The sequence below is a fragment of the Scylla paramamosain genome, chromosome 32 (assembly GCF_035594125.1).
Source record: "Scylla paramamosain isolate STU-SP2022 chromosome 32, ASM3559412v1, whole genome shotgun sequence".
NCBI lineage: Eukaryota > Metazoa > Arthropoda > Malacostraca > Decapoda > Portunidae > Scylla > Scylla paramamosain.
This window is the reverse complement of record NC_087182.1, coordinates 7678755-7704943: the sequence shown is the minus strand read 5'-3', so window position 1 is coordinate 7704943 and position 26189 is coordinate 7678755. Positions and strand designations below refer to the sequence as shown.

The window sequence follows — 26189 nt, the reverse complement described above, 5'->3', positions numbered from 1 at the left end:
GAGCCAACCCCGTTTTCTTTCTCAATACTGCGTGAGCCATTTCATTGCTTCATTATTGCCGCCAGAATTTAAAATGAGAGTATTGCTCCTTTTTTCTGGCATGTATTATTATCCGCCTGCTTGCTTGCTTGCTTGTTCCGAGGGTAATAATTATTTTGGTGCGCGGTTGAATGTATTTGTTTTTAATTTTTTTTTGCCAAGTAATTAAAAGTTACCTGTGGCAATTAACGGCAATTACAGTTTACAATTACTTACACATGATTAGCCGGCAAACTATTAGGCCAATTTCAACAACACGATTTGGCACTGTGCTCAACGATACAAATGCCGATGTTTGCACAATATTAATGAAAACCGGGCGAAAATACTGATAAACAATTCACCGCTCTACCATTATATTTATTTATTATACTTCCCTTCTCTCCTTCATCTCACCCACACGGAGTCACGTTTCACAAAAGAGCATTCTAATGCCCAGTTGACAGTTATTACAATAGATAAGCTTCATCCAAAGCTAACTTCCCCTTTCAGGATTGCAGAAGATTTCAGAAGGCGGACTAGTTTTTCTCTCGCACGTGCTGCTGTCGAGGGAAGCACAGGTGGGTAGGAAACACGTCACTCTGCCTCTCACTCCCGCGGGCGATACAAAGGTGTACGTTATCGGCGCGTCAGGAGTGTTATTCAAGTGATCCTCTGCGTTTTCCTAGTGTACCGTTACTTAAGTACCTCTAGTTCTTGTGCCCATGACATCAGGAAACCTGTGTGCGCTCAGACAGGGGTAAGTTGAAAAGTATTACTGTTAGTGTGCTTTGGCTCGTGTGGTTCAGGTTTGTTATTATTCCTCGTGCGAATTCCCTCCCAGCTTTCCCCTTCCTGCGGCGCACGTGCCTCACCGAGCCGCGGGAGTCGGGACAAGGCTGGCGGAGTAATAGCGTTGTGGTCTGGTCGAGGGCGCTTGTTCGTGTTATTTACGTACTATAGCAGCAACATGGCAAGGCGACACTCCTCCCTGTCGACACGAGTCCTGAACACCCCGGGAAAAAAGACTGCCGTATGGCAACACGACCCTGCGTTTCTCTTAGCAACTAAATTGTAACTTCATCCATGTTTATGTACGGTAAACATTCTCATAAATGTATAACTAATGCTGAACCAATGCCGAAATGGACACGAATTCAAGCAGTTAAATGTCACAGAATTCCCGTCTCGAGAAATTTCCTACTAAGTAGCTCAAGCTTCTTGCTTCGAGCCAAACTGAAGCCTCGTTCACTCTATTTCTTCAATTCGAGTCTCACCATTGCTTCACATGCTTCACGAGGGAAACTTAACCCGGAGCTTCACGATACCTTCCTTTCCCGGGCATGTCTGAGTCCCAACATTTTTCCTCCGTGGAGCGAGTTACCGCCTGAAGACGCAGTGACCCTTCCGAGGCGTCACTCCTTCCTCTTTTTCCTCTGGTAACTGATCCCCCTAGCCGAGCTTGTCCCGGGCGTAAAACAGCAATATTTCAGTCTGAGAGGCGCTGAACGATTTCCAATAGACTCCCTTAAGGCGTATCAGGACCTTTGGAATCGCGAAGGAAGCCAATACGCTCAGGGCTCGGGGCTCGGGACCGTCTCCTTGACTCCTGTAGGGAGAGGGAGCGCCTGGGTGTTGGTGGCTGCTGGCTGCGGTTAATTGAGGTGTCCGAGTGGTATGATTTCCAGCCAGTGGTTATACTTCCCCGGAGACGGCAGGTAGCGGTATAGAGGCGGGAATGGGAGCATGGCGAAGGAGTAGTACTAGACATGGAGACGGGTTAGACAGGCAGTGACGGGGAGAAGGGAGAGGGAGGGAGAGAGAGGAAGGAGAGGCGGAGCGAGTGCAATGGCTGGGTTGGCAACGTTTTAGTCCTCTGGGGCGTAGTTAGTGCCATGTCCATTAGCGTGGGTCTTAAAATTGGTGCTGGAAAGGCGCTGGCTAGGAGGCTTACATTTATTTTTTTTCACAGTTCTCTTTAATTTTTTCCCCTCGTGTATTTGCTTCTGTGTCTGTCCAGTTCCACATCTCCCAAATTTCACGTATTTTAAGCGTTTCTTATATTCTACTTGCGCATGAATGAGAATAAATTGTAGTATCACAGAGGAACATGACTGATAATGAGCCTAACGACGGGTAAGAGAGTAAAGTAATCAATGCATCCCAATGTTCCTCTCTAGCTTGTGATAAGACCACCAGCTTGTGACGCAAAAAGAGAGAAAATAAAGGAAACTAATAAAAGACAAATAAAAGAGTTCGATTCGAGTTTCCATTAGCGCTGAGAGAGAGAGAGAGAGAGAGAGAGAGAGAGAGAGAGAGAGAGAGAGAGAGAGAGAGAGAGAGTTATTAACGACAGTGGAGTGAGTGGGTGAGGCGCGGTGTTGTGGCAATGACGTACGTATTCACGGAAGGCTGAGTGTTCGCTGGTGCCTGAGTGTGCGGGGCAGGCAGTGATTCGGCCTCAACTACATCAGAGAGAGAGAGAGAGAGAGAGAGAGAGAGAGAGAGAGAGAGAGAGAGAGAGAGAGAGAGAGAGAGAGAGAGAGCTTTGTTTGTTTGTGTGTGTGTGTGTGTGTGTGTGTGTGTGCTGTTGCCTCGTTCATACATCCTTGATACAGAAGAAATGGTAGTAAAGAATGTCACTGCTGCCATAGGTATATTTCAGTTGATGTATTTCTAACATGTCTGAGTAGAAATGACGAGTGCCTATCTGTCTGTCTGCCTGTCTGTGCTCTCTCTCTCTCTCTCTCTCTCTCTCTCTCTCTCTCTCTCTCTCTCTCTCTCTCTCTCTCTCTCTTTCTGGCAGGCTTGTGAAGCTTTATTCCTTGCCCTCGTGTGTGTGCGTGCATGCGTGCATAAGTAGGATTACGCTGAAAAATATACATCATACAATGGAACTAAAAAATTTAAAGACTAAACTCTGCAGTATACAGAAAGAGCATAATCTTGTTTTACGCCTGGCGGCAATCCTCTGCATTTCGCGCGGATGAGAAGAAGAGAAAAAAATAATGGAAGCAAAGAATTGTCGGGGTCGGAGAGAGGGAGAGAGGGAGGCAAGCGGACGCTAAAGAAAAAATGTGCTTCTGTAGAGCGAACAAAAGTTTAGCTAAGAGTATTGATGCTGGAAGAATGCTTTCTGCAGAGGATCAGAGGTGACGGTGTGAAAACTCTGGGATCATGACGGGATTGTGAGCCGATTAAACAGTTAAATGGAGGAGTGATCAATGGAGTGCGTGGAGTGATTTACCGAGAGAGAGAGAGAGAGAGAGAGAGAGAGAGAGAGAGAGAGAGAGAGAGAGAGAGAGAGAGAGAGAGAGGATAAGCTGCAGAAGGAAATAGTCTAGTGTTGAGATATGACACACACACACACACACACACACACACCTCACTACTTCGTGCCCTTCACCCACCCTTCCCGTTCCCTTCCTTCCCTCGGGGGCTTCAATAACAAAATTAATCTATAGTGAGGAGTGTAACTGAGCCTTCATCCCTTCCCCTCCCTTTTACCTTCCCCTCCCCACGCCATCCCCACGCCCTTCTCATCCACCCTCCCGTCCTCTCTCTCTCTCTCTCTCTCTCTCTCTCTCTCTCTCTCTCTCTCTCTCTCTCTCTCTCTCTCTCTCTCTCTGCTCACCGACCTCGCCTCCCTGTCTCTCTCTCCTCCTTCTAGGTTATGCACGAAGCCGAAGTCGCGTATTGTGGAAATGAGTGAACGTTTGAGACGAGTTGGAGAATCATGAGTGAGTGGATTGATTAACGAGAGAGAGAGAGAGAGAGAGAGAGAGAGAGAGAGAGAGAGAGAGAGAGAGAGAGAGAGAGAGAGAGAGAGAGAGAGAGAGAGACGGACGGATACGGAGACACGTATATGTATAGGCAATGATAGGTACATAGGCAGAGTTAAGCGATAATTGACACAAAGACGTAAGGAAAGAGAGAGAGAGAGAGAGAGAGAGAGAGAGAGAGAGAGAGAGAGAGAGAGAGAGAGAGAGAGAGACTATAATTGATAATAATTAATTCATACTTGTCTTCGTGAGTTAATCTTCTCAGTACTGCAGACAATTTCCACACTTCATAACATAACACTTGCCGGTGAGGAGCAAACATAACGGTGCACCAACCGTGGATGAGTAGCTGGAGATAGTAATTAACTGCGATACGAAACGATTAACACTATCAAAAGTAATGCATGAGATCTTTATAAGGATCTACAAGAAAGAATGGAATTAAAAACAATAGATTTTGCGTTGCCTAGTCAGTTTAAAGATTGTTTGTGGCTGTAGAACAAGTAAAGATGTCCCAGAGTGATAAGTAATTAAGGAAAGATGTATCAAACAGCAATCAAGTGGTTAAACTTATCACACATATACAGTACCCGTAATAAAACAAAACTTATGTCATGACACAGTAAGGGTTAAATATTTGCTCAATAGAACTTAACCCTTCCACTGCTATTCGGCACAGCTTTCCTGAATCACAAACCACTCAGACATAACGTTTGTCCTACAGTAAATTCTAAACATTAAAGTGGCTAGACTCTGGAAAATCTATTCTTTTAATCCACTTTCCTTTCTCGTAGAAGCTTTAGAAATCTTATACTGTGCTTTTATTGTTATGAATTATTTCATATCGCAGTGAAAGGGTGAAACGGACTTGAAGATAATCTGAACCGTGATGCTCGTATGATTTCACTGCCCAGCATCGCAGGAGAGACTCTAGAACATAAGAATATAAAATAAGGGAAACTGCAAGAACCCAACAGGCCTACATATGGCAGTCCCTATATAAAACATGCTCTCCCGTTTGACTTAACTTCGAAACTACTGTAATAAAATTAAGTAGAATAAATGAGAAAAGAACAATAAATTTGCCCATACTTTATAGCGATTGTCAAAGCTTGTCTATATTTAGATTCCACTAACATACTTGTCCTCTAAGGTATTTCCGAGTCAATAGCCGCGTGTCCTAAACCTACCGTACCCGTCTCAGTACCCTCCCCACTAGTACATTCCTAGTCACGTATTTCATCCTAACGTTACGAGTACTCATCCAGATCCACGTGATCTTGAGGACGTTATAGAAACTTCACCAACGGCACATAATAACAGCCATACTACTCGACCCTCCGTGGACTGATTTTTTTTTTTTTATTAATTTTCCCCTAATAATTATGATGAAAGGTGTTATTCATATCCCTTCCTTTACTAAGATTCCGAACGAATCAAACTTATGGCCTTCTCTGCTTCGGTAAAATGCTTCCCTTCTAAGAAAAGATTACGGCTTATCGTAACGTGGCCGAAACGGGGTCCAAATCCCTTCAAAATACGCACTGAGCTCAATTTAAATCCCCGGCGCCGCGTTAATCCCATAAAGTGCCATCCCACGTCATCTGGGTAATCCAATCCTACTCTCAGTCTCCTAAATGCATTCCCGACCAACCTCGAGGCGACTCAACACTCCTTTTGCATTTTTTAATACTCGAACCAAGATAAAGTCTCAGTCTCTCTCTCTCTCTCTCTCTCTCTCTCTCTCTCTCTCTCTCTCTCTCTCTCTCTCTCTCTCTCTGGGGTTATATTTATCGGAGTATTTCTATCTAGTTCTGGAAATATAAGAGGCACCCCCTCTGAGGAAAAACCCACACAGACTGAAGAGTAAGAAGTAGAAAATGGGAAATCGACTGCCAAATCATCTGTTTTCTTTATTTATTTACCCGGCCAAGAGTTGTGTCACGCGAGGTGGAACACGATAAGCTCCCGGGATTTATGGCAATGAGACACGACACGAGCCTTCCCCTCCCTGCCATCAGCACTACTACTACCACAGCTATTACTATCCTTACTACTACCGCCTTCCGCCCTTCCACCCTCATTGCCCTCCGCACTTCACTAGGGACATGCTAAAGGGAGGTAGAGGAGGTGGTGCTGGAGGCAAGGGGGTGAGGCAAATACAGCACGTTACGTATAGCTACTGTGTTTGTATTCTTAGATTTGTATACGTAGTAGTTTCTTGGCTTGTTTTGTTGCTTCAATGACCTCTACGTGTTGTAAGTCATTATGTCCCAAGATTTATGTGCTTTCTCAGGCACCAAAGTACTTTTGTTCTTATTGTAGGTGGTGATAGGTCATAATCTTTGTATACTGGTGTATGGTTGTTAACGAGTCTAGTGTTGTCATAGATCAATATGTTTTAACTTGTAAGATTTTTGTAAGATTGATGTAGTCTCTGAGGTAGAACTCTAGTTAAATCTTTAGTGTAGGTCGTGATATGTTCTAAAATACGTAACTGACAAACATACGAAAATTGCAGCTTTTTTCGGTCCTTTGAATACTAAGAGAATTGAAACTAAGGTTTTTAACAATTTCGGCAGACATAAGAAAGGAAAAAAGTATATTATATTCTACCAAGTTTCAAAGGAAGAATGAACAGATAAAGGCTGATATCACTTTCTTTTGAGCCAATATTGAGAGATTAGATAAGATTAGACAAAGTAAGGTTTCAAGATACATCTTCAATTTTAAGTAATTCTTTTGTCCCTTTTCTTTAGGGACTAGCACCTCAGGGAGTCTTTTTTTTTTTTTTGTATCCCTATGCCAGTGTCTTTCTTACTTAAAAGAGGAGATGTTTGTGACCCCAGATACAATCACCATTTCTTTCCTCGTAATGTAAAAATGTGAATGGTTGATGTGATACAGCGCGTGTCATTTTTTATATTGTTATTAGTTATTATGAGTTCCCCGTGTCCCTTCCTCTCTTCAGTGTTTGTTTATTTCATGTCTCCACCTTTGTGTGTCCTCCCTCTCTTTCATTTACTGGTTTTATGTCTCTTGATCATTCAAGCGTTTTCGTCCTCTTTTTTTTTTTTCGTTCTTTCCGTCTTTACCTCTCTCTCTCTCTCTCTCTCTCTCTCTCTCTCTCTCTCTCTCTCTCTCTCTCTCTCTCTCTCTCTCTCTCTCTCTCTCTCTCTCTCTCTCTCTCTCTCTCTCTCTCTCTTTCACTGTCTTCCTATAATGATGAATGGATTTATATTAATCTGAGGAATGCAGAAAAATCTGTATTGGAGAGAGAGAGAGAGAGAGAGAGAGAGAGAGAGAGAGAGAGAGAGAGAGAGAGAGAGAGAGAGAGGCAGACTGAAACGAAAATAAACGGAGAAAAGAAAAAAATCGAGAAACAGAGAGCCAGGCAGACTGAAACCAACAGGTAGATATAGATAGATAGATAGATAGATAGATAGATAGAGAGAGAGAGAGAGAGAGAGAGAGAGAGAGAGAGAGAGAGAGAGAGAGAGAGAGAGAGAGAGAAAAATCCCAGAAAACCAAATCTGCTAGAGGTGTGAGTTGAGCTATTCCAAGGAGATGTTTTGTGACCTTTTCTATTTAAAACGTAGCCGTGTCTTTTACATTCTCTATTCTTTCTTCTCGTCCTCCTCCTCCGTGACTCCCTCCAGCTGCTCTTAATTTGAAAAAAAGGCAAACATCGATAACCTTTTGGATTTGAAAATAAGTGAAATTAGAGACTACTCAGGTATCACATTCTTCAAGATAATTAGATTTTTTTTTCCGTCACTTTTATTCCTTTATTCTCTTTTAGTCTCCCTCCTTCCGTTCCGTCACATTCCTCAGGCCTTACCTCACCCTTCTCTTGCCCCTCCGTCTCTCCTTCTCTCCCCTCTCCCTCCTTCTCCCTAACCTTCGGAATTCCAAGGGAGCAAAGGCCTACAGGACGCGAGGGAGGGAGCGAGCCGCTGAGACTCAACTTTTGGCGCAACAAATGTTTAAAACAAATAATTCAGACCCGACTGACTCTCACAGGGAACTCTGGACGGCGGTGCGGGTCATAAATCCTGATGGACACGTGGGCTCGATGGGGCAATAATGGAAAGTGAAAAGAGTCAACATTAAATGGGGGAAAAGCTTGTAATCAGGAAAACAAATACACGTAAAAACACACACACACAAACGCACACACAAACAACACTGTCCCGCTTTTCAAATGACTAATCCGCAGCGAAAATAGAAATCTGAGGGACCAAGCTGCATGCACGCACTCACTCACGCACTCCAACACACACACACACACACACACACACACACACACACACACACACACACACACACACACCGTGACGTATTGATTCCATCCATCATTGCTTCGTGAGTATGACACACTAGTCTGCCAAACATGTTCCGGATACACTCGAGAGGATCGATGACTTTTAGATTATGAACACCGAGAGAGAGAGAGAGAGAGAGAGAGAGAGAGAGAGAGAGAGAGAGAGAGAGAGAGAGAGAGAGAGAGAGAGAGAGAGTATAACCATGTATATAAATGAATGAAAATAAGGGTGTTTTTTCCTTTATTTGATTCCTCTTTATTTTATTTTTTTTGTCGTATGCTAAACGTGCATTAGTTTTTTTATCATCAGATTATTCGTACTCCTTTGTCATAAACTACTCATACACAGCGATTTCCTACTTTTTTTTTTCAGGAGGAATTCTTTGTAATATACTTCACTTTTTTTATTCAATTATCGTAGTGTGTAAAAATTCCTCTCCCTGAAAAAAACTTCACTTCCCCGCTCTCTCTCTCTCTCTCTCTCTCTCTCTCTCTCTCTCTCTCTCTCTCTCTCTCTCTCTCTCTCTCTCTCTCTCTCTCTCTCTCTCTCTGTATATGTAAAAAAATTCAATTACACTTCTTTATAACACACACACACACACACACACACACACACACACACACACACACACACACACACACACACACACACACACACACACACACACACACACACACACACAAAGGGAAGAAATAAATACAATGATCTCTAAACACACACACACACACACACACACACACACTCACACTCACACACACACACACACACACACACACACACACACACACACACACACACACATACACACACGTCACAAGGAGTAATGAAATGCCCAAAAGCAGGACCCGACAGCGAATTTCCTTCCTCCGCCACCCCTAGTCCTCTCACGTAATGGTGCTGACAATACCTGTAATCTGCGGCGGGAATGGCTTTGTACCTGGTAGTAATTGAAGAATAGCCTGGTGACTTACGGGGCTAGCGCGTGTTGCGGGGCCGTGGCTCAGACGCGCCACTCGGCTCGGTAAACACAACGCTGCGCCGACTGACCCCAACTGACGGCTAGTGTGAACGTGATACTATTGTTTGTTGTGATGTGTGTGTGTGTGTGTGTGTGTGTGTGTGTGTGTGTGTGTGTGTGTAGTAGCAATAGTAGTAGTAGTCGTAGTACTATTAGTAATAGTAGTAGTAGCAGTTGTTGATGTTATTGTGGTGATTGTTGTTGTTTTTGTTGTTGTAGTAGTGGTAAAGTAGTAGTAGTAGTAGTAGTAGTAGTAGTAGTAATAGTAGTAGTAGTAGTAAAAATAGTAACAATAGTAGTAGCAGTAGTGATAGCTGTAGTAGTAGTAGTAGTAGAAGTAGTCGCACCAGTAGTAATAGTAGCAGTAGTAACAACAGTAGTAGTAAATCAATAATAGCACAAGAGATTACCATTAGTTTTACGGTTTACGTTGTCATTGCATCACCTTCATAGCAGCAATAACTCTCAGATCCTGCAGTGCTAAGCTTCAAATAATAATACAAATCACACGCAGCCCCAGGTCAGCATCGAACAGCAACATCACTCGGGGGCAAAAATAGAAAACCAATTAGTGTGAGCTGCGTCCTTAGCTTTGAGCGGCGGGTAACATCCCATCAAAGAAAAGTTTAAGAGGAGAGAGGGAGGGAGAGTGGGTAGGAGGAGGGATAGGGAGAGGAATAGAGGGAAATGGAGGGAGAGAAGACGCGGGGAGACTAGTCTAAAAGGTCGTTCGTATTCAATTTTCCATCGTGGTGTTCGGGAAGGGTTCGCAAGGGGCGCGGCTCCCCTCCTGGCCGACACGTAGAAGGGGGAACGGATTAAGGGGGGGGATTAATTATTTGCAGTGAATGGTCAGTTGTACATCGCAGCTCAAACGGAATGAATAATGAAGAATGTGAATGGGTGATGTATTCTAGAATTCATCAAGGGTATACAAAAGGGGAAATTGGACTGCCCTTAAAATGGTTGTAGTTTGCTCTCTCTCTCTCTCTCTCTCTCTCTCTCTCTCTCTCTCTCTCTCTCTCTCTCTCTCTCTCTCTCTCTCTCTCTCTCTCTCTCTCTCTCTCTCTCTCTCCACCATCTCGGTCACAAAGTGGATTCCAATCGCTTATAGTTTAGCTTGGAATGGGATCGAATACTTCGCCAGTTTTCTTTTTATTTTCTTTTTATTTTTTTTCATTTTTTCATCGACGCCTTTATTGAATTTGGATTCCATTAATGAAAAAGAAAAATCGTTTTCTTTCTTCCTTTGTTCCATGATTTATTTACTTTTTTGTGTGTGTGTTTTCTTGTTCCATTTATTTCTTCCTGTCAGACCTTTCGGGTATTTTCTCTCTCACGTGTCTATTTTTTTATATATACCTATCAAGTTATCTCTCATACGTTATTCCAGTCCATCAGTTCTCTCTCCCTTCCCTTCCCTTTTTCACACTATTCCTCCCTCCCTCCCTCGCCCTTCTGCTCCTCCCTTCCTATTGTTTTCTCTTCCTCCGCCTCCTCCTCTCAATATTCCTGTTTCTCTTCCACATTCTTCCTCCCTCCCTCCTCTCTCTCTCTCTCTCTCTCTCTCTCTCTCTCTCTCTCTCTCTCTCTCTCTCTCTCTCTCTCTCTCTCTCTCTCGTTCTCTCATGCTCTTCTATTTTTCACATAACCTCTCCCTTCCTCGGACCCTCACAACACTCCACTTCCCCTCTCTTCTCTCGTCTCCTCCCCTCCCTTCTTCGCTCTGAGAGCTAACACTCTTGCGGACACCTTCCTAGTCTCGTTTTACTCCGTGGATGGACACGCGGGGCTCTGTTTATCCCTGACGGAGGCATGAGGCGTGGCACCACTCCGGGCAAGACTCCCGTGTTCGTGCAAGGTGACACTGACTTGTTTACTGTTGCGTCAAAGCTATTTACTGAGGCGTCTGGGGTTTGTTGCACCGGCGGGAGCTTCACGAAGGTCGCTGCGGTAAGGTCTCTGCTTTTGACGGTGGTGGTGGTGGTTGTGTTGTTGGCGGTGGTTGTGGTGGTGCAGAGGTGTTGTCAGTGCACATTTCTTTTGTGTGGTAAGAGCTTCTGTTGTTGGAGTGCTTGTAGGAATGAAAGTGCTGGTGGTCAGTGGTGTATCTGGTGTTGCGTGTGGTGCTTTTGTTGTCCCGGCTTGTCTTAGATATTTTGTTAGTTTTGTGAAACTGGTTATGGGTGAAATTGTGAGACTGCGGCTCGGAATGATATAGCAAGCGTTGGAACAATTTCTTTGTAGCCTTTCATATTTTATTTTTTTTTTTTTTCGTATCGTACAGGTTGCTTTCCTTCTTTATTCTTTCCTCCTCCGTGCCATTCTTACTATTTTTTTTTTCATATCGTCCGCAGTTTTTTTTTCTTTATTCTCTCTTTCCCCTATTCCTCTTCCACCTCCTTCTTCCTCGAGAAAAATGTGCGAGTCCTCTTTAAAAAAAAAAAAATTCAGGACAGACTCTCTAAATCTTTCCGCCACCAGATAATCTCAAACATCCAGCAAAGGTTTAGGAGGAAACTTTGCTACATAACCCACCATTTTCCCATGAATACATATGGAAACAGGGGCAAATTAAAACACAGGACGTGGCGATATATCTTCATTTTCAGAGAGCCTTGACAAGTTTCCTCATAATTCTGGACCACATACACCCAGTTGGACTAGAAGACAACTAATGTGTTTTATAGACTCAATTATCAGTAAAAAAGAAACCATGTGAGTGACTAGACATTATAAGAGGTGTGTGTTCCCAGTAGAGTATCACAGCATTCACCATCTAGCTCACAATCCAGCCCTGTTTCCATCGTAATAAATCAGGAACTTTGCAAATGGATTTAGATTACAAGTACTTCACAGATAGCGGGTGACACGAAGGTGGCGAGGGAAAGATCTTGAAGGTGTAAAGGAGAAAGGGAAGGTTTTGATGATATTATGTATGTATGCTGGGAAAAGTAACGTATTGTGATGGATGTATGAGTGAGTGTGAGTGCACGTGGCGTCAGAAAAATGCACGTAGCGTTTGAGAAAGTGTACAATGAGTTAGGAATATGTGTACTTGAGTTTAGGAAAGTTTACGCGGCTTCAGTATAATGCACATGGCGTTAGATGAGCGCACGTGGTGGTAGGAGAATGTACGAGTACGTGGTTTTAGGATGACATACTGTGTGGTTTATGTGTGGTGTGTGTGTGTGTGTGGCTGGTCTCAGTGAGTGGATGAGTGTAAAACAGCCCGTACATTCTCCCAACACCACGTACATTTATCTAAAGCAAGTACATTATACTGAAACTACGTACCTTCTAACACCATGCATATTCACCTAAAGCCACGTACATTCTCCTTATACCACATAAGGAGAATGTACGTGGCTTTAGGTGAATATGCATGGTGTTAGAAGGTACGTAGTTTCAGTATAATGTACTTGCTTTAGATAAATGTACGTGGTGTTGGGAGAATGTACGGGCTGTTTTACACTCATCCACTCACTGAGACCAGCCACACACACACACACACACACACTTTCTTCCACCTCACACAAATACGCGACAGGTCGTTCACGCATAATCCCACTCACTCATTCGCTCACTCGACCAGCCTTCCCCAAGCCTACTATCAAGCCATCCATCTCACCAGCCAGCCAGCCAGCCAACCAGTCAACCACTCGGCCCGCCAGACTGCCAGACCGCCCCGCCAGCCTTTCCCTCAGTAATGCGTCGCAGCCCGAGGACAAGACCCAGTTGGCCCCTCCCGACCTTCTGTCAGATTGCTCAATTACATTTTTGCATGATACCGCCTCCGTCTCCCTCTCGTGACGGCCCCAACCTCGTTATTCGCGTGATTGTGAACTGTAATGAGCCCTTCCCTTCCTTTCCTATCCCTTCCTACTTTTCCCTTTCTTTATGTAGTTTTTATTCACTTCCTCTGTTTTTTTTTCTCTTTCGTTTCTTATTTTTTACTGACTTGGGTTTTGTTTTTGTTTTCTTATCCTACTTAATCCTTTTTTATTTGGTTTTCATTCAGTTTCTCTTGACTTTTTTGTTTTCTTTCTTCCTTTCATTGACTTCTTTTCTTCTTTCCTTTCTTTTATTGACTTGGTTCTGTATTTTGTTTTTCTTTTTTCTCTACTTTTGCCTTTCTCTACTTGGCTTTAATTCACTTCCCTCACGATTCTTTGTTTCTTTTTATTCCTTTTACTAACTTGGTTTCTATTTTTTTTCCTTTTTTCTTTCTTTTCCCTTCCGCTTGCTTTATTTTGTTTCAATTATTTTTCAGTTATTTTTTTTCTCTCTCTTCCAGTCTTTTCTTTTCTTTTCTTGCTCTTCCATATTCTTTTCTTGTTTTAGTTTTTCTTCGCCTCCATATTTTATTTTACTATATTTTTTTCATCGCTCTCTTACTCTTTACTTTTCTTTTTTTCTTTATTGTGTATTATTTCCTTTACTATTTTTTTTTCCTTGCTATTCCCTCCAACTTTTGCTTACTTTATATTTCTTTCCTTATTTGCTTTCATTTCTTTATACTTATTTCTTTTTCCCACTCAATACGTTATTTTCTTTTAATTATCAACGTTTTTTTTTTATTTTCCCTTACCTCCCTTTTCCACTTTTTTTTTATCGACACTTTCTGACCTATTCTTTATTTATCATTGATTCTTTCCTTTCCCCCTCCCTCCCTCCTTCCCTCTCTCTCTCTCTCTCTCTCTCTCTCTCTCTCTCTCTCTCTCTCTCTCTCTCTCTCTCTCTCTCTCTCTCTCTCTCTCTTTCTCCTTTTCTCTTCCTCCCAACCTTTCACTTCTCTTTGATTGGTTTTCTCGCTCTCCTTCACTCTCCTTCTTGACTTTCCTTTTATTATTCTCTTCACTAACTGTGTCCTTTAAAAAATATTTCTTCTTGTGCAATTGCTCTATTATTTCCTGTTTCATTTGTTGGCATTATCGATGTGTACTCTCTCTCTCTCTCTCTCTCTCTCTCTCTCTCTCTCTCTCTCTCTCTCTCTCTCTCTCTCTCTCTCTATCACGAATATTGGCCTGAGAAATGGGATTCAGCCGGCCGAGATGAAGAGGAAGGAAAAGCAAGACGAAGAGAGAAAGGAAGAAAGAAAGAAAGAGGAGGAGGAGGAGGAGGAGGAGGAGGAGGAGGAGGAGGAGGAGGACCAAGGGAACTAGACTAAGAGATGGAGAAGAAAGAGCACGAGTCAGAGAAGAAGGAACAAAACCAAGGGGACAGGACTAAGGAAAGGGAAGGAGGAGGAGGAGGAGGAGGAAGAGGAGGAGGAGGAGGAGGAGGAGGAGGAGGAGGAGGAGGAGGAAACCAAAAGGACCATGAAATTGGGTGTTCAAGGGCACTAACAAGGACTGTCTTCTCGCCTATAGTTCCTCCCGCCGTCCTCAGCGAAAGTTAGGAGACGAGAGAGAGAGAGAGAGAGAGAGAGAGAGAGAGAGAGAGAGAGAGAGAGAGAGAGAGAGAGAGAGAGAGAGAGAGAGAGAGAGAGCAAATGTAAATCGTGTATTCTTTTTACTTATATATTTCTGTGTATTTATGTATCAGTAGAATTTTGAAATGCTTGTAATTTGAGTCTAAATATAAAATATTGACGGTACATAAACGATTTCATGGATAGATTTACGGGAATCCAGCTTAATACCGGGTAGTAATTAGCGGCCTGAAAATTACTATGGAAATTCTATAATGAAAGCCTGAGAACACATTATATTTCCTATTTCCAGCACCCTAGGAAGTATTACCGGAGACCTACCAGTGTGTGTGTGTGTGTGTGTGTGTGTGTGTGTGTGTGTGGAGGCAGGTTTTCATTTTACAATTTTCATAGTTTTTTTTTTCGTGTTCTGTTTATAAGGATGTTTGTTTGTTTGTTTCTTTTTCTGTCGTATATTTTCGTGATGACCTTCGTCTTATCGTGTCTTTATATTTTGGTATTTTTAATTATTATTATTATTATTTTTTTTTTTTCGTCTGCCTGAATCTCTCTATCTGTCTACATTTTGTCCCCTCTGCCTGTTTTTCTTTTCCATTCCATAGAGTTCAGTTCTCTACTACTTTTCTCTGTTTCTTTTCCTCATGTACTGTTACATTTTCGATACAATTCCTTATCTTTTCCACCTCCGCCTTTCTTCTCCAAGTACTCATCGTTTCTTGCCTTTCAATTCTCTCTCTCGTACACTTTTAACCTACATTTTTCTTTTCCACTTTATTCCCTTCTCTTCTATCCTCTCAAATTGTATCCCTCAGTTTTTCCTTCCGTCCCATTTTATCCCCCTCCTCTCCCTTCCCTCCCATTTTATTCCAGCTCCTCCCCTCCTTTCGTTCCCCTCGCTATCTCTCTTCCAACACCAGTACTCAGGAAAAGTAATGATCGATACCCTGGAACAATATGGAGATGGAGCAACACTAGTTTGGCCCGCGCACTCCAGGGATCCTTGCAGACTGAGGAGGAGGTGCCGGGATGCCAGAGGGTGCCAGCAACGAGGGTGTCATAAGAGGGTGCCACAGAAAGGAAGAGTGCCAGTGGAGAGTTTCAGGAGAATGCGAGAAAGAGAAAGTGCCATTGTGAGGTGTGGAAAGGGAGAGGGTGTCGCGAGAGAGAGAGAGAGAGAGAGAGAGAGAGAGAGAGAGAGAGAGAGAGAGAGAGAGAGAGAGAGAGAGAGAGAGAGAGAGAGAGAGAGAGAGAGATTCGTAGCGGGTGTGTGCCACAGGGAGCCCTATTGATGTCACTGGGAGTGCCAATAGGGTGCAGGGTTGGTGGGGTGCCAGGGAGGGCTGTCATCGCCGCCACAACGCAGCCAAAGCTTATCACAAACTTAGGGAACTTTGTGCCTTCCCCCAGCCTGAGTCTTCTTAATCCGCTCCCCGAAGCCACCTTGTCTTTCTTAACTTTACCTCTAATTCTTATCTATTTCCTGTCACCATTCTTCTCCTCGTGATTTGGTAGAATGTAATGTTGCTCTGCAGTCTTTTTTTTTTTTACTCTTATTTTGCTTTATTTATTTATTTATTTTCTTTTCTTTTTTTTAGGTGATTTGGTAATACTTTTCTTTACGTGTTATTGATGATTATTTGTGTTATTTTTTCTACTCTCATTTTATTGTAGTTCTGTGTGTGTGTGTGTGTGTGTGTGTGTGTGTGTGTGTGTGTGTGTGTGTGTCTTTACGTTGTCGTACGCTTCATGGTCAATGCACCATATCCATATTTCTCCCGTTTTTTCTTCCTTTCTCTCTCTCTCTCTCTCTCTCTCTCTCTCTCTCTCTCTCTCTCTCTCTCTCTCTCTCTCTCTCTCTCTCTCTCTCTCTCTCTCTCTCATCTCTGTCTTATCTTTTTTTTATCTCTGTGTGGGTGTATGTGTACAGTGCGCCTGTCTGCTAATGCACATGAAAGTGTATTTTTCTTACATCAATCTTTCACTCCTCTCACTAACATCCTGTACCGGAGTGTCGAGTGTCTAGTGTCGACCATCATCCATATTTCGTCTTGCTTTACTTGTACCTTCCATTCCACCCTGACGCGGCACCACCTCATGTCAACACACGCTTGCTGTGACGAGGGTTATTCATGAACACTTCCTGCCCTCGCTGCGCCACGGTGTTGAGTCCGCCTGGGCCACATTTCACACTGCTTACCTCATCATTTTGGTCTTGCTTTTTGCTTTTTTTTTTTTTTTTTTTTTTTCTCTCTGTCTCCGTCTTTCCTTCCCCGTCATGATGATGTGGAGTTTAGGAGTGTGTGTGTGTGTGTGTGTGTGTGTGTGTGTGTGTGTGTGTGTGTGAGAGAGAGAGAGAGAGAGAGAGAGAGAGAGAGAGAGAGAGAGAGAGAGAGAGAGAGAGAGAGAGAGATTAGAAGGAGGGTATGTTGGAATAATGTAACATAAAGGAAAAAAAGAAAGAAAAACACATGTACCTGAATAAATGTGTGTTTTTGAGTTTTAAAACGACCGAATATCTGAAAGTCAGTGATATATATATATATATATATATATATATATATATATATATATATATATATATATATATATATATATATATATATATATATATATATATATATATATATATATATATATATATATATATATATATATATATATATATATATATATATATATATATAAAGATAATTGACTTGAAAACCCCCCCCAAAAAAAAAAAAAAAAAAACTCAGCTTACCTCTAAATAACCCCCAATGCTTACACGTGAACCAAAATCTAGCACTCCCTAGCCAACCATAAATTAGTGACTAAGCACATTCCATAAATTAGCATATCCTTTAATTAACGAGTAAACTTCTTAATTCCCTATTGTTTATTGTGAGAGATTTGAGATCCCTGGGATGTTCTCGTGAGTGTGAGGTGAAGGGAATGGATATATCGATACTTTGAAGTGGAGGAAGCAAGAGCGACAGCAGCCATGAGGAGTGTTTGGGGCCGACGGTTGGAGGAGAGGGAGAGAGGACAGCGTTGAAGTTGAATGTGGAAGAAGGAGGGAGAGGGAGAGATAGAGAGGGAGAGGGAGGGGAATGTGCATGGAATGGCGTCGCTCTCTCTCTCTCTCTCTCTCTCTCTCTCTCTCTCTCTCTCTCTCTCTCTCTCTCTCTCTCTCTCTCTCTCTCTCTCTCTCTCTCTCTCTCTCTCTCACTGTCTGAGATTAAATAAATGGACGCCGGAAAATCAAAGTCCACTCAAAATATCCTTTAGTCTCCGAAACCAAGGCTATTGTTGACTTATCACCGAGTTACTCGCGTGCCGATCCTCCTTTCAGACTTCCACCCGCCTTTCTTTCCACATGCACGCTTTTAATTGCCTGATCTGATCCCTTAAGGCAGCAGGAGGAGTAGAAGGCTGGTCGCTATTTTCTATCGCGTTGGGAGCTCCGCCACCGGCCAGAACGCACCTTTGTTTATCGCCCACCTGTTGCGGAGGGCTAACTGTCCCCTCGTAAATAGCGCTGGGTGGCTGGCCAGGCGTACCCAAGCCAACTCCGCATGCACGGCTTCGAAGGCGTTGTGTACATGAAACCTGGAGGGATTCGGGAGAGTGGGGAGTGAGAGAGAGAGAGGCAGTGAATGCAGGAGAGTGGCAAGGAGGGTTTATCATGCTGTCATGCCATTGTGCTGAGTGCTGAGTGTTGCTGCTGGTGTTGATCGGTGGTGATGACCGCTGCTAGAGAGAGAGAGAGAGAGAGAGAGAGAGAGAGAGAGAGAGAGAGAGAGAGAGAGAGAGAGAGAGAGAGAGAGAGAGAGAGAGAGAGAGAGTTCTTGCATAAGTAATTGGTATAATGACTCCAGGACACGGCTGTAAGATTGCATGATTACTCGTGCAGAAGTAATCACACATGTCTGTCTGTTTGTCTGTCTGTCTGTCCGTCTGCTGCAAGTGTATGTATGTACGTAATTACTATACATGCATACATACATATAAACAAGAGTACATACAAAGGGAGAGAGAGAGAGAGAGAGAGAGAGAGAGAGAGAGAGAGAGAGAGAGAGAGAGAGAGAGAGAGAGAGAGAGAGAGAGAGAGAGAGAGAGAGGTGGTGTGGATTGCTACACTTTGCCTCTAAATGTTGCATCGATCTAGTCCATCCCCTCTCCCCCTCCTCTCACTTCCCCCTCCCCCCTTTTCACAGCACCTTCCACTTCTGCAACTCATTTCTTCTTTTTTGTTCTTCCCTTTCCCTCTTCGTCATTCATACTCAGTTTTTTTTTGTATTATTCTTTTTACTTTTCTTTATGCGAGTCGTTATTTACTTTTTTCTTTTTTCTCTTCAGTAATTTTGTATATATTTTTGTTAGGTAGTTTTAAGTGATTCAGTTATCTTATTTTTTTTTTCCAAGGTTGAAATTGTTTTTGTAAGTTTTTCTTTATTAACTTCGTTCCTCGTATTTTTTGTTGTTGTTAATATAATTCTCTTAATTTATTCCTTCTTTTGTTTTCCCTCCTCTTCATTCTCCTCCTCCTCCTCCTCCTCTTCCTTCGTCTCCTCAGCATCTTTAACTCCTTCCGTTTCCTCCTCTTCCTCCTTTTGCTCAACAACGTTCTTCTCTTTCTTCACCTCTTTTCTCTGACTGCTCCTCTCCTTTCAAACCTGCCTCCTCGTCTTCCTCCTTGTGATCCTCCTTCTTTCTCTTTCGTTCCTCGCTGCTCATCTCCCGTCTCATCTCCCTCCTGCTCACCTGAGAACAATTAACTTCCTGCCTACCTGAGTTTCGCAATCCTAACGAAGCTCTCACATCCGAGGGACAGGAACACTATAGGATGAGAAACGACGCCTCACTCAACGTTACTCGCTCGTGTTTCTCCCTCGGTGTGTTTCTGATATTACTCTTCCAGTCCTATATTTCTGTACCCATTTCCAGCATTATTTATTCCTCTCTTTCCATTTGAATGTCAACTTTACAATTTTCTTACCTGGAATATTGAACACCTATTCCATCTCCTGTCCTTTGTCTTATCCCTTCCAGCATCGTCATTACGCCTTCAGTTCTGTATTTCAGTGTTCCTTTCCAGCATCATATAACTCTCCAACTCCATTAGGATATCAAGGTTATCATTTTCTTACTTGGAATACTCAAATACTTATTCCAGTTATCTGTCCTGTGTTTTTTTTTTCCTTCCAGTGCTATATTTGTTTATCCTTTTCCAGCATTATTTAACCCTTCCCACCCATAAAAATATCAACTTCGTAATTTTTTTACCTGGAACACCTATTCCAGTCTCACGTCCTTTGTCTTTTACCTTCCAACTCGTCATTACGCCTCTAATTCTACATTTCTGTGTCCCTTTCCAGAATCGCTTAATCCTCCCGTTCCATTAGAATATCAAATACATAATTTTCTTACCTGGAATTCTGAAACACCTATTCCAGTCATCTGTCCTTTGTCTCTTTCCTTCCAGCATCGTTATTACTCTTTCAGCCCAGTATTTTTGTATTCTTTTCTTCAGCATTATTAAACTTTTTCCCTTCATTAAAATAACATGCACTTTATATTTCTGCCCGGAACCATGCCAAGTCTGTTCTCCAACTAGCCAAAAACTCCTTCATTAACAGAAAATGTCAAAACCTTTCAAGATCTAACTCCCCTCGTGATTTCTGGCATCTAGCCAAAAATATCTCCAATAACTTTGCTTCTTCTTCTTTCCCTCCTCTACTTCAACCAGATGGCACCACTGCTATCACATCTATTTCTAAAGCTGAACTCTTTGCTCAAACCTTTGCTAAAAACTCTACCTTGGACGATTCTGGGCTTGTTCCTCCCTCTCCTCCACCCTCTGACTACTTCATGCCTCGTATTAAAATTCTTCGTAATGATGTTTTCCATGCCCTCGCTGGCCTAAACCCTCAGAAGGCTTATGGACCTGATGGGGTCCCTCCTATTGTTCTCCGAAACTGTGCCTCCGTGCTTGCACCTTGCCTAGTCAAACTCTTTCAGCTCTGTCTGTCAACATCTACCTTTCCTTCTTGCTGGAAGTTTGCCTACATTCAACCTGTTCCTAAAAAGGGTGACCGCTCTAATCCCTCAAACTACCGTCCTATTGCTTTAATTTCCTGCTTATCTAAAGTTTTTGAATCTATCCTCAACAGGAAGATTCTTAAACATCTATCACTTCACAACCTTCTATCTGATCGCCAGTATGGGTTCCGTCAAGGCCGCTCGACTGGTGATCTTCTGGCTTTCCTTACTGAGTCTTGGTCATCCTCTTTTAGAGACTTTGGTGAAACTTTTGCTGTTGCCTTGGACATATCAAAAGCCTTTGATAGAGTCTGGCACAAAGCTTTGATTTCCAAACTACCCTCCTACGGTTTCTATCCTTCTCTCTGTAACTTCATCTCAAGTTTCCTTTCTGACCGTTCTATTGCTGCTGTGGTAGACGGTCACTGTTCTTCTCCTAAATCTATTAACAGTGGTGTTCCTCAGGGTTCTGTCCTGTCACCCACTCTCTTCTTATTATTCATTAATGATCTTCTAAAACAAACTTCTTGTCCTATCCACTCCTATGCTGATGATACCACCCTGCACTTTTCCACGTCTTTTCATAGACGTCCAACCCTTCAGGAGGTAAACATATCACGCAGGGAAGCCACAGAACGCCTGACTTCTGATCTTTCTAAAATTTCTGATTGGGGCAGAGCAAACTTGGTATTGTTCAATGCCTCAAAAACTCAATTCCTCCATCTATCAACTCGACACAATCTTCCAGACAACTATCCCCTCTTCTTCAATGACACTCAACTATCCCCCTCTTCTACACTGAACATCCTCGGTCTGTCCTTTACTTATAATCTGAACTGGAAACTTCACATCTCATCTCTAGCTAAAACAGCTTCCATGAAGTTAGGTGTTCTGAGACGTCTCCGCCAGTTTTTCTCACCCCCGCAGCTGCTAACTCTGTACAAGGGCCTTATCCGTCCATGTATGGAGTATGCTTCACATGTCTGGGGGGGTTCCACTCATACTGCTGTTCTAGACAGGGTGGAATCAAAAGCTTTTCGTCTCATCAACTCCTCTCCTCTAACTGACTGTCTTCAGCCTCTCTCTCACCGCCGCAATGTTGCATCTCTAGCTGTCTTCTACCGCTATTTTCATGCTAACTGCTCTTCTGATCTTGCTAACTGCATGCCTCCCCTCCTTCCGCGGCCTCGCTGCACAAGACTTTCTTCTTCTCTCACTCCTATTCTGTCCACCTCTCTAACGCAAGAGTTAACCAGTATTCTCAATCATTCATCCCTTTCTCTGGTAAACTCTGGAACTCCTTGCCTGCTTCTGTATTTCCACCTTCCTATGACTTGAATTCCTTCAAGAGGGAGGTTTCAAGACACTTATCCACCAATTTTTGACCACTGCTTTGACCCTTTTAGGGACTGGCATTTCAGTGGGCATTTTTTTTATTAGATTTTTGTTGCCCTTGGCCAGTATCCTTCCTACATAAAAAAAAAAAAAAAAAAAAAAAAAAAAAAAAAACTACTTTATATATATTTTTTTTTACCTGGAATATTGGAACACGTATTCCAGTTATCTATCCAGTGTGATTTTTTCTTCCAGCATCTTCACATTGTACTTATACAGTCTCGTATTTGCTTCCCTTTTGTGTTTTCTTCTTCATTTCTGTAAGTTCTCGTAAGTTCATCTCCTTGTTATCTGGAATACTTCAACAGTCCTTTGTCCAGCATCTTCTTTCTCCTCTCCTACCATCATATCACAGTTATAATCTTGTATTTCTGCTCCTCTTTCCTACTTAGCAATTAATTTTCATCTCATCAAAGTCTCATACCTTCACTTTTCGTTGCCTAGAATACTTCAACAGCAATTCAAGTTATTTCTCCAGCGTCTTTTCCATCTAGCACCTGAGCGGCATCCCTTCCTCTCCCCTTACCCTTCCCCTTCCTTCGGTACGCCCCTTTACCCCTTCCCGCCTCCCTCGTCCCCTTTGGTGTCAGGTCATTCTATTAAGGACATGACAGGGAGCCACTTAGCCGCGCCCTTTGAACTCCAGAAAATATTTGCCCTCGTCCAAATTTGCAGGAAGGGGAGATGAGGGGAGATGAGGGGAGATGAAGGCGCGAGGGAGGGAGTGAGGGGAGGAGGTGAATTAAAAGAATCACCACAAATGCCTCTCAACGACTGCCGCCATCATTGTTACCACCTGTGCTCCTGTTTTTCTATCTTTCTTTCTTTCTTTATTTCTTTCTTTCTTTATTTATTTATTCGTGTTTATTTTTTTCTGTTGTTGTGTTTCCAGATCTTGTTTTTCGTGTTTGTCGTGTATTATTAAAATTGTTGCTACTGCCACCATTACTACTACTGCCACCACCACCACCACCACCACCACCACCACCACTACTACTGCTACTACTACTACTACTACTACTACTACTACTACTACTACTACTACTACTACTACTACTACTACTACTACTACAACTACTGCTGCTGCTGCTGCTGCTGCTGCTGCTACTGCTGCTGCTGCTGCTACTACTACTACTGGAAAAAATTGTTCATGTTCTTATTTTTATTTTCCTTCCTTTTCGTTCTTGTTCTTGTCTCTTGATGTTGTTCTTATTTTTGCTATTGTTCTAGTTCTCATTCTTGTTCTAGGTCTTGTTCTTGTACTACTACTACTACTACTACTACTACTACTACTACTACTACTACTACTACTACTACTACTACTACTACTACTATCACCACCACCGCCACCACCACCACCACCTGGAGTCAGTGAGTCCATAGAGCATCAAAAGGTTCATCATAATGGTCTAATATAATGTTTACAATGAAAGGGTGTTTTTTATGTCAATTTTGTTGTGATGGTCGTGCACAGACTGGTGGAGTTAATCCTTATTTCTGGACAACAAAAGGTGATTACATAGATTACATGGGATTTCCTTATTATTATTATTACTATTGTTATTATTATTGTTATTATTATTATTATTATTATTATTATTATTATTATTATTATTATTATTATTATTATTATTATTATTATTACTGCGATCATTATTTTTATTCCATGTGTATTTGGTTTTGAAATTATGACTTGTTTTCTCAAGCTATTTATGTGTTGTTCCTGTTTTAGAAGTGAGGTTTTCTTTCTTTATTTCTTTTCTTTCTTTTCTTTTTTTTTATGCTAGAAGTCAAGGTAGTTGAGTTAATGAATGTAATATGTGTTTCATTATGGTGTACATGATGCAAATTGTTCTTATTCTTGTTTTTGTTGCTCTTATTCATGTTCTTATTTTGATTCTTTTCATGTTCTTGTTTTTTTTTTCACTCGTTTTAGCTCTTCTTGTTTCTTTTTTTTTATTTTTTATGTAGAAGAGACATTGGTCAAGGGCAACAAAAGTCCGATAAAAAAAAAAAAAGCCCACTGAGATGCCAGTCCCATAAAAGGATCCAAAGCGGTAGTCAAAAATTGAAGGATAAGTGTCTTGAAACCTCCCTCTTTAAGGAATTCAAGTCATAGGAAGGTGGAAATACAGAAGCAGGCAGGGAGTTCCAGATTTTACCAGAGAAATGGATGAATGATTGAGAATACTGGTTAACTTTTGCATTAGAGAGGTGGACAGAATAAGGGTGAGAGAAAGAAGAAAGTCTTGTGCAGCGAGGTCGTGGGAGGAGGCATGCAGTTAGCAAGATCGAAAGAGCAGTTAGCATGAAAATAGCGGTAGAAGACAGCTAGAGATGCAACATTGCATTGATGAGAGAGAGGCTGAAGACAGTTAGTTAGAGGAGAGGAGTTGATGAGACAAAAGGTTTTTGATTCCACCCTGTCTAGAAGAGCGGTATGATTGGAAACCCCCAAACATGTGAAGCCCTTGTACAGAGTTAGCAGCTGGGGGGGTGAGAAAAACTGGCGGAAACGTCTCAGAACACCTAACCTCTTAGAAGCTGTTTTAGCTAGAGATGAGATGTGAGGTTTCCAGTTCAGATTATAAATAAGGGACAGACCGAAGATGTTCAGTGTAGAAGACGGGGCCTGTTGAGTATCATTGGAGAAGAGGAGATAGTTGTCTGGAAGTTTGTGTCGAGTTGATAGATGGAGAAATTGAGTTTTTTGAGGCATTGAACAATACCAAGTTTGCTCTGCCCCAATCAGAAATTTCAGAAAGATCAGAAGTCAGGCGTTCTGTGGCTTCCCTGCGTGAAATGTTTACTTCCTGAAGGGTTGGACGTCTATGAAAAGACGTGGAAAAGTGCAGGGTGGCATCATCAGCGTAGGAATGGATAGGACAAGAAGTTTGGTTTAGAAGGTCATTGATGAATAATAAGAAGAGAGTGGGTGACAGAACATAACCCTGAGGAACACCACTGTTAACAGATTTAGGAGAAGAACAGTGACCGTCTACCACACCAGCAATAGAACGGTCAGAAAGGAAACTTGAGATGAAGTTACAGAGAGAAGGATAGAAACCGTAGGAGGGTAGTTTGGAAATCAAAGCTTTGTGCCAGACTCTATCAAAAGCTTTTGATATATCCAAGGCAACAGCAAAAGTTTCATCAAAATCTCTAAAAAGAGGATGACCAAGACTCAGTAAGGAAAGCCGGAAGATCACCAATAGAGCGGCCTTAACAGAACCCATACTGGCGATCAGATAGAAGGTTGTGAAGTGATAGATGTTTAAGAATCTTCCCGTTGAGGATAGATTACAAAACTTTAGATACTGCTATTATCACCACCACCATCACCACCACCACCACCACTACTACTACTACTACTACTACTACTACTACTACTACCATTTCCACAACTACCTCTACAACTAACCACCAAACCATCAATAAACACTCAACACAACACCACCTAAAGATACTGAGCCCATAAACTATAGATAAAATTATAAAACCTAAATAACACCGTAAGAGCAAGATACATATTGACATTGAACAGGCAGCCACTCCAACCCTTATATCTCAGTCCCTTATACTCTCTCACAAGTTTATTACCTTATGAGTCACGTGCTACCTGGTGAAGGGTGCCGCGCCGCCCCTCACAGCACGTCTTGGTGGCCGTCACTCATGTGTCTTAAGCCTCACTGGCGAGCAGGGTCGGGCAGGGGCGGCAGGAGCGATGGCAGTGATTGGGATGGTTTTAGCGCCAATTATACAGACTCAGTGAGGTGCAGTAAATGTATATCCCTTGATGTCTGCACAAGTAATTATAATTGTTGTAGTGACTTGATTATCAGCGGCAGTAGTGCAGTGTACTTGTTATTGGTGTTAGTAGTGCTGTTGTTGGTGGGAGTGGCAGTGGTGGCGATGGTGGTAGTTTATTTCAATCTATCAGTTAGCTGTCAATCAGTTATTCAATCAGTTTGTCTGCATGTTCGTTTATGTATCTGTGTATACATTTGCATTTATCATTCAATCTTCCTACTTCTATATCAATAATCCATCTATCTATATATCCATTTATATGTTTGATATCAGTTGAAACATTTTTATATCTATCTTTCTATCTGCATACCTATTAGTCTATCTGTCTACCTGTCAATCTATCTATCCGTTTATCCGTTGTATCTATCCACACGAATATCCACACC

At 42.3% G+C, this 26189-nt stretch overlaps 1 long non-coding RNA gene across 1 annotated transcript in view; it reads left to right on the top strand.

Moving 5' to 3' along the window:
- Positions 1 to 582: 582 nt before the first annotated feature.
- The window catches only part of LOC135089162 (uncharacterized), a 39611-nt gene continuing 14004 nt past the window's right edge, over positions 583 to 26189 (top strand). The window contains exon 1 of the long non-coding RNA XR_010261401.1: positions 583 to 778. This is a non-coding gene — a long non-coding RNA (uncharacterized LOC135089162). The remainder of the gene's footprint in view (positions 779 to 26189) is intronic.